Consider the following 11,395-nt stretch of genomic DNA (forward strand, 5'->3'; position numbering starts at 1 on the left):
GGATGGATGACGTCAATGTTGTCCGAGTATGCTTTTTAGTACTTTTGCATGCCGGCTTTTTAGGCAGAGAGGCCAGACAACCTATTCTTAAGGACCTAATATTATTGGTAGAGGACCTAAATGCATGGAACCTGTTTCCGTGGGGTTCGTATCTATGGAAATCTACCTGGAATAAGTTGTCGTCTTCATTTGATGACCGCAAAAGTTTGCGTGGCGATGGTTCCAAATACACTTTTTCAGGCTTGTTTTGGGCCTTTAAGGTAAGAATTTCTATATAATGTTTCCAAAATTATAATTAATTATTTAACAATTACTAATGTTTGTGTATTATATTGTTTTTTGTAGATTTGGATATTTGAGGCTTTTCTCGACATGCAGATATATGCATTAAAAACTTCAAATGATATTCCTAGAGCTATTTCCTGGAAGAGGAAACGGCGGCTGTTGATTTGTGAAGATTTACTACGGTATAAGACAATAAATGATGTAAGTTAACACAAATACTACCATATATAAAAACAAGTTATTACTAGTATACGTTTAACTTTGTTTGAGCTTTTATATTGTTAGGAGGCCAACACTCCATTATAGAGGCTGACACCCACGGAGGCTGAGCTTGCCACTGATTGGTGGCAAGCTAGTAAGCGTTTTTTTGATGGCACGGATGATGAGCAGCCTCCACTTCGAGAGCCATCACCTCACCCAGAGCCATCACCTGATCGACCACACTATATAATTCTACAACGAGAGCCATCACCTATTCTGTCACATCATCGAGCCTCTTCTCCACCATCACCTCATGATAGGCAACCGGCAAAGATGCCACGACATTCATCTCCCTATTCTCCACCTCCACGGGATGAGTTAGGGGAGTTACGTGATGAGGTCAATGCCTTGCGTGAGGAGGTCGGTATTTTACGCGATGATAATGGTGCATGGCGTGACGAGGTATCTACTTTACGTGGTGAGGTAGCGACTCTACATGAGATGGTAGCATCGTTGCAGAATGAGGTAAGTTTAAGATTTTTCATATTTAACTTGATTTACTCGTAATTTCACTTAGATTAACCATTTCACTTAGATTGCTTAGTAAATTCATTCGGTTGCTGCCAATACTGCTAAACAATTCTAAAATAACCCTGTGAAGTTAGTATTTGTCTTTGTTTTGTCTTTTGGTTGAAGTAATGCAATCTATTCGGTTGCAACACGAAACTTAAATCGCAACGGGATAATCGCAATACGAAATAAAAATCGCAACGTGAAAATCACAATGCGAAAATGACTATCGCAATTTTGGTTTCGCGTTGCGAATATCCCGTTGCGATAGTCAAATTCGCGTTGCGATAGTCATTTCCGCGTTGCGATAGTCATTTTCGCGTTGCGATTTAAGTTTCGTGTTGCGATTTTAAGTTTCAGAAACTATTCTTCTTCTGCAAATTGAAACTTGAATGGATTGGATTACTTCAACCAAAAGACAAAGATAAATACTAACTTCACAGTGTTGCAAATTTAAGTTTCAAGAATAACTACTACTCTTTATGTTGTCCTTGAATATGCACTAAACCTATATGCTGTCCTTTTAAATGTTTATAAGTGCTTACTTCCGGAATGTTATCTGATGCATTTTGTGAACTATGATAGAATAATGACTTGGGTGAATACCGTGCAAGTTTGAAACATATTTGCCTTTGTTTTCACTGTTTAATATCATGTCTGTTTATTTACTGATTTATGTATTAATAATTATTTTTAGCAGCCCGATAAGGTGGATGCTTTACGTCGAGTTTTTCTTGCACGACGGAGTTCACGCATCAGACGGCGTGCATGTGCCATTACGTCTCCATTCACCCTAATAGTGAGAAGACTCCGTAAGAAGAAGCCCGACTCACCTGTCATCGTTCAAGAGGCCTCTCCTATTTTTCAAGAGGCCTCTATCATCCCTCAAGAGTCTCCTCCCACCGTTCAAGAGGCCCTTGTCATCGTTGAAGAGGTCCCTCCCACCATTCAAGAGCCCGATTCATACGGCGTAATATGTCAAATTATTGAGAAACCCCCTCACGTGCCGGACATGATGGATGACTGTTGGCTTTCGTATGAATTACCGGCTAGTACCATTCCGGCAGATGAAGTGGAGAGGAAACAACTACCGGAAACAATTCTGGATAATACCCTTTGGGCTAAGACCACAGTTGATTTTTTTCTACATGAGCGGAGCCAAGGGTGTTACGCTGACATATACAAACTCAACGATGATATGCATTTGTTGATTGATCGGTCTTGGTGGGATGTGTTATTAGGGGTTGAAGACAAAGACTATTTCGATGGGGGGGTAAGTCTTATATTTCTTCTTATATTTCATTTTGATTTTTTTTAAAAATTTATGTAATTCACTAATATATGTCTTTTTTTGTAAAACAACATATTGATGCATGGGTGTCACGTCTTCTAATAGTAAGGAAATTGAAGAAAAATAAAAAAAATACGCGATATACAATTATGCCGAAGTCTTTTCACATAGTTCACTTGAAGAATCAACGACATGAATCATATGTGTTGGCTAATGGACAAGCTAAGCTTTATCCTGCATGGTGGAAGGTCGATAAGATTAGTATTTATTTATTTTAAATATTTTAATGGTGTTCATAAATAAGTGTGCAATTTGAATTATTACTTATGATTACAGGTGTTTATCCCTGTTTTGGAACGTACTCATTGGCTTCTCGTCGAGCTTCAGCTCCCATCCCTGAAGACAATAGTATATGACAACATGATAAATTACATATCATTGTCTGATTTGAGAGATATTATTAAGGGATGGAGCTCTCATTTGGCTAAATTCTTGGATGCTATTAATTATTGGACTTATTCTGGAAACAAGAAGCCAAAGAAGTTCAATGTTACAGTTATCAGAGACGAGATCACGCCATAACAAACACCGAAAGCCAGAGGGGATTGTGGTCCTCTCGTATGCATGTGCTTGGAGCATTTGACGACAGGAAGTACACAGTTTCTACCTCCCACCGATAGAGATAGAGGTGCAGTAGGCTTGTGGTTTCGGCATTTTATGGCTAGAGCGATATATGCGAGACGCTGCCTACCTGCATCCGCGTTATGAAAGTGTTCATAAACAATTTGTAAGTCAAATGCAAGTGTTGTTAAGTACCTAGAATTCAATAATAATTTGTTGTTTGTTTGTTTTTGATGTGTAGAAAGTGTTATTTGAGCAAATGTTTGGTTTTTGCAGGTTAATCCTGAAGTGAGCTGCGTGAAATTAATGTATGGGTGCATAAACAACTGTCTGGGGTACACTTTTTTTGATTGTTTAATTGATTCTTAAAAATCTGATTTGTTTAATTGATGAGGAAAATAAGAATTATTAGCATTTTTTTCTTGTTTAATTGATTTGTAAAAATTGATTTGTTTAATATTGATGTGTAAATAATTCTTATTTGTGCTTGTTTAATTGATTGAAATGTAAAAGTTGATTTGTTGATTTCAATCTGCATCATATTGAAGGCAAAAGACCTGTTGAAGGTACACTTTCGCAACGCTAAACTCAAAATCGCAATGCGAAAGCCAAAATTGCAACACGAAAGTCAATTCGCATTGCGATAGTCTAATACGTTTTGCGATTTTCTCATTGCGATAGTCAAATACCCGTTGCGATAGTCAAATTCGCGTTGTGATAGTCAAATTCGCATTGCGATTTTTTCATTGCGATAGTCATATTCGCGTTACGATAGTCAAATTCGCGTTGCGATTTTTGAGTTGCGATAATCAAATTCACCTTGCGATAGTCAATTTCGCGTTGCGATATTCAAATGAGTGATAACAACTGAACATATCATAGCAATGTTCAAACTCAAGTTACTAATACATGCCTAACTGAAAATGTTAATAGTTTACACATAAAATACACATAATAGTCAAATTCGCGTTGTGATATTCAAATGAATGTGTAATAAGTGATAACAACTGAACAGATCATAGCAATGTTCAAACTCAAGTTACTAATACATGCCTAACTGAAAATGTTAAAAGTTTACACATAAAATACATATAATACAATGTTTGCATTTAAAAATCACTTAAGTTAATAGTCCAAAAAGGTGAAGCCGGTTGTGATTGGGATTTTGATTTTGATTGCGATTTTGATTGCCTTTTACTTGACACCATATGAGCTTTGGATTTTGATGAGGATCCATATTTTGGTAGAGGAAAAGATGATTGTGATGGCACTGGTGATCCACATGTCAACCTTGTATGACCATTTTCCTTGCACCGACTACATGTCGATCTCTTCTTCTCTTCACCCTTAGACGGTATACGATCGTGACTTTTTGGTCGGCCAGGTAGCCTTCTGTCCATGGCTGGTGGTAAAACTGTTTGTAAGTCATCTGGTATGTCCCACTCAGAAGGATGTGGAATAGGGTAGATAATCTCGACATAAGTCTATCGATATACTTCTGTAGTGTAGCAATCCATAGCGTATGCGCTTGAATCATCTTGGTTTAGATGAAGAGCAACTTTTATAACATGGCCACACGGATAACCAGATGTTTGCCATTTCATACAACTACACGTCTTTGCATTTAGATCGATAAGCCCATTTAAGTTATTATCCAGTACTTCAAACAAAGTGTTTGAACATGGTTCAACTCTCCATGACGTTGACTCACAACACGTTTCGTTATCTTTTTTTCAGTCCATGATGTAACACAATGTTCCAATGTTCCTGTAAATTTAAATAAATAATACTTAGTAAAATATATGATAAGTTACGAATTTAAATAAATAATACCTGTATGGTTTCTTTTCTTGTAGTACCACTGTTGAATAGAGGCTCGAAAAAACTCCATTAACATAGTAATGGGTAATTTATGGGAATGACGACTTAGAGCGTTGATTGATTCTGCACTATTAGACGTCATGAAACCATATCTTGCTCCAAGTTGATGTACTCTTGACCATCTTTCAAACCCGACATCTTCTAGTGTTTGAGCACACTGAGGCAAAACACGTCTTAAACAATTTATATGCTTATTAAAATCCACTTCCCGATAAGATTTTATAGCCTTCCAGTTTGTCCATTTGTGATTTTTATACCAGCAGACATTGATTTTAGATTTCTATACAAATGAACACCACAAAGTCCATGAAAAGCATATGGGAAACACCTTCTAACAGCGTTGTCAATTGAGTTTGGCCTATCGGATATGATTGTCAGATTGCTAATAGGACCTATGCAATCCCTAAGATGCCCCATAAACCATGTCCATGAATCAGAGGTTTCAGATTTGCCAACCCCATAAGCTATTGGTAGTATCCCATTGTTAGCATCCATGGCTACTGCTAATAAGTTTACTCCAATGTATCGACCTTTTAAATATGCTCCTCCAACTATAATAACTAGGCGCATACAAGTAATAAACGAACGAATCTACAAAATCATATACACAAGAAATATAATCATTTAAATGTGAAATGCATGTAACTAACAAAAATGAGTCAACAAAATTATATTGATTTACTAACCGCAGCACCAATGGCGATAAACAACAACTCAAAGCGTCCATCTCTATCTGTTTTGATATGAGTTACCGACCCAGGATTTTTCAGCTTTAAATTATGACAATAAGCCGGTAGTTGGGCAAACAATGCTTCTGGCGACCCCCTCAACAATTCCAAGGCATAACATTTGGCTCTCCAAGCTTGAGAATATGAGATACTAATCTTGAACCGAGCATTCATGTCAGTCATAATTTCATGTCCATGATATACCCTACCATTCAAAAACATTAACTCAGCCAGAAAACCACCCAACACCTTTTTGTTTGCCTATCTATGGTGAGGAAAAACTTGGGTTCTTGAACATGTATGTTTATCAATAAAAGTCCTAACTTGAAACATTTCTCAATCTTTTATCCTCTTTGAAATCATACGCCACGTACAGTTTTTGTCAATCATACACCTTGTTTCGAAATGATCTTTGCTTGATTTGTTAACTTTTAGTTGATAACCATCTTCCACACATTTCATATACAAAGCTATCTTCAAGTCTTCCTTTGTATCAAAACAATCATCTCTCTTGATACGAATAATTTTTGTGTAACAATCAACTGTTATTTTTACCAACTCTTCTTCCGGTATCTGAAGTAATTCTGGCATATTCCAGTTATACTACCGTGGCATTTTCTTCAGGGACTTTTCTTCGGGGATTTCTTCTTCTTCTTTTTCTTCTTTAGGGTTATATGAATTACAGAATGGATGTTCAACATGTTCATTCATAGTCGTAACTTCCTCCTCATTATCTTCAACAACATCTTCCTTGGCAGTGACTGTGTCATCATCAAAATTCAGGTATTAACCAATATCAAAATCATTACACGCAGGGTCTATTTCTTCTTCTGAAACATCATCAAAATCTGAGTATTGACTAAGATCAAAGTCTGGGTATTGACCAAGATCAAATTTCGAATACTGACTAGTACTCACAATTTTTTCTGTTGGCTCATCATCGTCTAACTGGTTAATACTAAAACTGGAATTTGGTGCTAAAAGTTGATTGTGATTTGGATTAGGGAAAGGTTGTGGGTTTTGAGATTGTGTTTGGTATTGGAAATGTGGTGAAACAAAATTTTCTTGGTGATGAAATTGTGGTGGAACCATTAAATTTTGAGCACCATAAATTGGGGTTGAAAAACTTAGTTGATTACTACCCGCTACTGACCCAACTTCACTACTTCTAGGTTCAACAACATACAATGTAACATCATCTTGCAAAACACTAATGTAAGCAATGAATCATTCAACATCTTCATTGTCGGTTAACAAATAAACTTTACATTTTCTCTGATAAGATAGCCTAAATCCACTTAAGGGCTCTAAATTCAATTTATTTGCAACACGTAACATTAGAGTTTCATAAGTTAACTTTTTTAATGACAGTTTTAGTTGAAGATTCATGGGTAAAGGCATATATTGTAAAACACCATGAACATTCTCCCATGACCCTCCAAAACATAAATCTATCCAAACATGATCAACATTAGATGATTTCATTATTGTAAATTAATTTACTAAACAAACGAGCTGCGAAACTAAAACCTGTTGCCGGATGGGGAAGGATGTCGTTGGATATAGGAACGGATGTCACCGGAGAGAGTGATAGATGGAGATGGAATGAGTTACGATTTAGGGATTTAGGTTATGAGTTGCTTCTGCTGCGTAGTTATATACCCAAAACATTTGTGTTGCGAAACTAAAACCTGTTGCGAATTTGAAATTCAGTGTTGAGACAGTCAGAATCGCGTTGCGATAGTCAGAATCGCGTTGCGATTATGTATTATCGCGTTGCGATAGTCAGAATCGTGTTGCGATTATGTATTATTGCGTTGCGATTATGTATTATCGCGTTGCGATAGTCAGAATCGCATTGCGAATCTGGAAACTGATTTGTGATACTGGAGATCGCGTTGCGATTTAGAGATCGCATTGCGATTTTGTTGGTCATTTTGGCAAGTCGAAAAAAAGTTGGTCAAAATCGCATATTATAAGGAATTTTCGGTCACTGAGGTTATTTTCTCTATATTTAAAATTCTTTAATCATAAATCAAGTGACGACCATTATAAAAAAAATTAATATTATTTTTTGATCATTCTAGTTCGAGCACCATAAATCATAGATGTTAAAGATATGAGGGTTAAATGTTGAAATATTAAAAATTATCTTTAAACATATATTATTTTGTACTTATCTCATATTAATAAAAATATTCTTTGAACAAATCTAAAAATTGATGTAATATAAAGAATGGGCATAGTACACAAATAGTCTCTTAATTACATGGCGTTTGTCGAAACAATTTTTTTCCAAAATAAAATTAAATTATTTTATGAAGTGATTTAAAATCTCGCCTTGAATAGTTTGGTGTTTTTCTTTTTAAATTAGATAAAACCCTATTTAAGGAGTTGCCACCAATCTTTGATTAAGGTGTAATTGGACACCTAAAACATTTTGTTATATTAATAAAATTTATTTTCAAAATTATTAAAACAACACAAAAAGGTCTGCATACCAGAAAATGAGTTCAGAGTCGGTTACGTGTGGAGAAGGATTAACACCCCATAACGCCCTAAATCAATACCTTGTCCATTAATTATTTGTCTTTGGAATAAAAATTGCAAATTCGAATTTAATTTAATTTAAGATCCCTTCAAATAAAATTCTTTAATTTTGGAATGAAATATCATAATATTTAATTATTTCCTATAGAAATGAATTGATTTCTCATATTTTGAGACAGTCAACTCCTTCTTCAATCGAAACAAATAAATATTATAATTTCACCCTGTATTCAAATGCAAGAAATAAATTAATTTAAAATTACCAATCGTTTTAGAAAGAAAAAAATATTCAATTTATTTAAAGACTTTAAGATCGGACCTTAGATAAGTTCTAACAATCTTTTCTCAAAGAATTTATATAAATGAACATATTATTTTTCTTTTATTCCCAAATGTCAGGCATAATTAATTTTTAAATTTCCACTTAATAAGATATTCTTTCATCTTAAAATATTCGAAAGTGACATTCTTATTAGTTAAGACAATCACTTTAAAATAATTTTAAAATGAATTTTACATTTAGTAGAATTATTTTAATTGAAATCGAGTTATGCTCATGAGGCCATCATACATGTCGGATAAAATATAACTAAATTTAGATGCACACATATACATACAAATATAAGAATAGACATTAGGACCAAAATAAAAGCTGATAAAAGATGATGCTTAAAATAGAATACCAGAAAGCTTCATTCAATGACCAAAACAAGAAATCACAAAGCCCAAGGGACCCAATACACAATTAACCCACATGTTGAATAGACACACCCTAGCCCCCTATGGTGTTATTTTGAACCCAGTTCCAAACCCTCAAAATGACGCCGTTTTGAACGGCATATATATAGCCAACCTTAAGGCCTTAACCGACCATTCTCCTTCATTTCTCTCTTCTCTCTCTTTTTTCTCTCGTCGGGGGAAAAGCGGTAGCCTCCGACCACCATCCCCGGAGCCATCCGCCATCGTACACGGAGGCCGGAGTTCTAAAAAACTCCCCAAAATGACCACTGGCCTTCCCTTATCCCGAATCCGAACACCATTCCCCTTAAAAATAATCATATTGTTTTAGATCTAAAAAAATGAAGGGTTACCTTCGGTTTTCTAAAGCTTTTGTTCTCTTTCCGGGGACAAGCGAAGGATTCGGTAGTAAGCTCCTCTATTCTCTCTCTTTTTTCTTTTTGATTTTCTTTTCTTTTTCAAATGGTTGTTTTTTGATGCGGTCATTTTTTCTTCTCTCTCCTCTTTGTTGTTTTCGAATGGTTGTTTGTGGTTGTGTTATCTGCTATCTTTTTTCTCTCTCTTGTAGGTGGGTTCTTTTATCGGACCCGTGGCTCATTCCTTGGACCGGTTGGAGAAGGGTTTCCCTCTAAGTCACCGATCTATGGCGGTGACTAGGGCAGCTGGTTGTATTAAATGCACCCAGATATTTTGAATCTGGTTAATACGGTCCGAAAATGACAGTGGCGGTGGCTGGAATCTAAGGAGTCGAGCGCGTACAACACACGCGTGACAGGTGGATGGTCTAGATGGATTAGCAGCGGCTGATAATTTTGTAAGGAAAGAACCCTAATATAAACGCTGGTAGACCGTTAGATCTTAATCAGATCCAACGGCTAAGATTAGAAGCGACTAGGGCTAAGAGTGAAAACCCTAGTCGGGTTTGCACCTGCTGAGTGGGTTGGATCTTGGGCTTCAGATCGGATCTTTGTAACTAGGTCTGGGTTTGGGTTGCGTGTAATTGGGTCTGGGTTTGGTTGTAATTGGGCATGTAATGAAATGTAATTATTATTTAATAATAATAATAGTAATAATAATAATAATTATCGGGATGAAAACCATTGTCTACAGCTGCCCCCCTTTGCCCATTCTTGTGTCAACAAGAATAGGGCAAAAACGAAGAGACAATGAGTTTTTGTTCAGTCGACTTCATGCTTTGAAATCTGATGAGAGATCTACTCCACTGTTTCTCTAGAGCAAACAAGACTTGATTTGTTCCTCTTTTTCGAGTAGTCAGATCTGAAGGAAGATAGGTATGCTCCACTATTCTTTAGAGGAGATCAGACTTTATTTGTTCCTATTTTTCGGGTAGTCAGATCAATTTTGGAAATAGTTTACTGGGTAAGAAACTTTTGAAATCGCTTTCTTACTTTTCAAAAATTTCATTTTCAGAAAACATTAAACGAGAAACTTTAGAAATCACTTTCTCATTTTTTTTTTAAATTCATGTAAAAACATCCCACCCGAAGGTCTTACGGATGGCCCGAAGGACTTACCATCTTGCTCGAAAGACTTACAGATGACCTGAAGGATTTAATCATCATGTTTGAAAGACTTACTGATGGCCCAAATTACTTACCAATTTCGAAAATAGTTTGCTAGGTAAGAAACTTTGGTAATCACTTTCTTACTTTTCAAAAAAAATTCATTTTCTAAAAACATTAAATGAGAAACTTTGGAAATTTCTTTCTCATTTTTTTAAATTCATGTAAAAACATCATACCCGAAGGTCTTACGGATGGCCCAAAGGACTTATCATCTTGCTCGAAGGACTTATCATCTTGCTCGAAAGACTTACATATGACCCGAAGGATTTATTCATCATGCTTGAAGGACTTACTGATGGCCCGAAGGACTTGCCAATTTCATAAATAGTTTACTGGGTAAGAAACTTTGGTAATCATTTTCTTACTTTTCAAAAATTTCATTTTCAGAAAACATAAACGAGAAACTATGGAAATCACTTTCTCATTGTTCGAAACAACTTGATGGTCGGGTAACATGCTCAATTTCAAAATAATGTTTCTTCTGTGGATTGAGCCTATATATTCTTCAGGTCTTGCCTCTCCTAATGTGATTCATGCATTTGAGGTTTGAATTCAACCTTCCACTTGTAAGGATTTCGACATTATGAATCTTCTCTTTTCATATGTAGATCTATAGAAACCAGGTGTTTATGTGAAATACGAATACAATTAAATGTATCAATGTAATGCATTTTCTTTTATGCAAATGATGTTTTCATGAATGCATAAATGCTGATTCAATTTTCTTTTAACTCCAAAGTGGCGAACTCGGTCTTCTTCCACTTGATCACTCCTTTCCAGGGTTTACTTCAGATATCAGTGTAGCCACTTATAATTTCAAGCTTGCATTTTTGAAGAGCCATCTGATCAACTTATATCTTTGTGATGTAAGGTGAATCTACACGCTTTGATGGAAGAGAGTAAATAGCCTTATTGTGTCTCGATCTAGGATTGACAAGTATTGA

Source organism: Hibiscus syriacus, unplaced genomic scaffold (assembly GCF_006381635.1).
Source record: "Hibiscus syriacus cultivar Baekdansim isolate YM2019G1 unplaced genomic scaffold, ASM638163v2 tig00111996_pilon, whole genome shotgun sequence".
Classification (NCBI taxonomy): Eukaryota; Viridiplantae; Streptophyta; class Magnoliopsida; order Malvales; family Malvaceae; genus Hibiscus; species Hibiscus syriacus.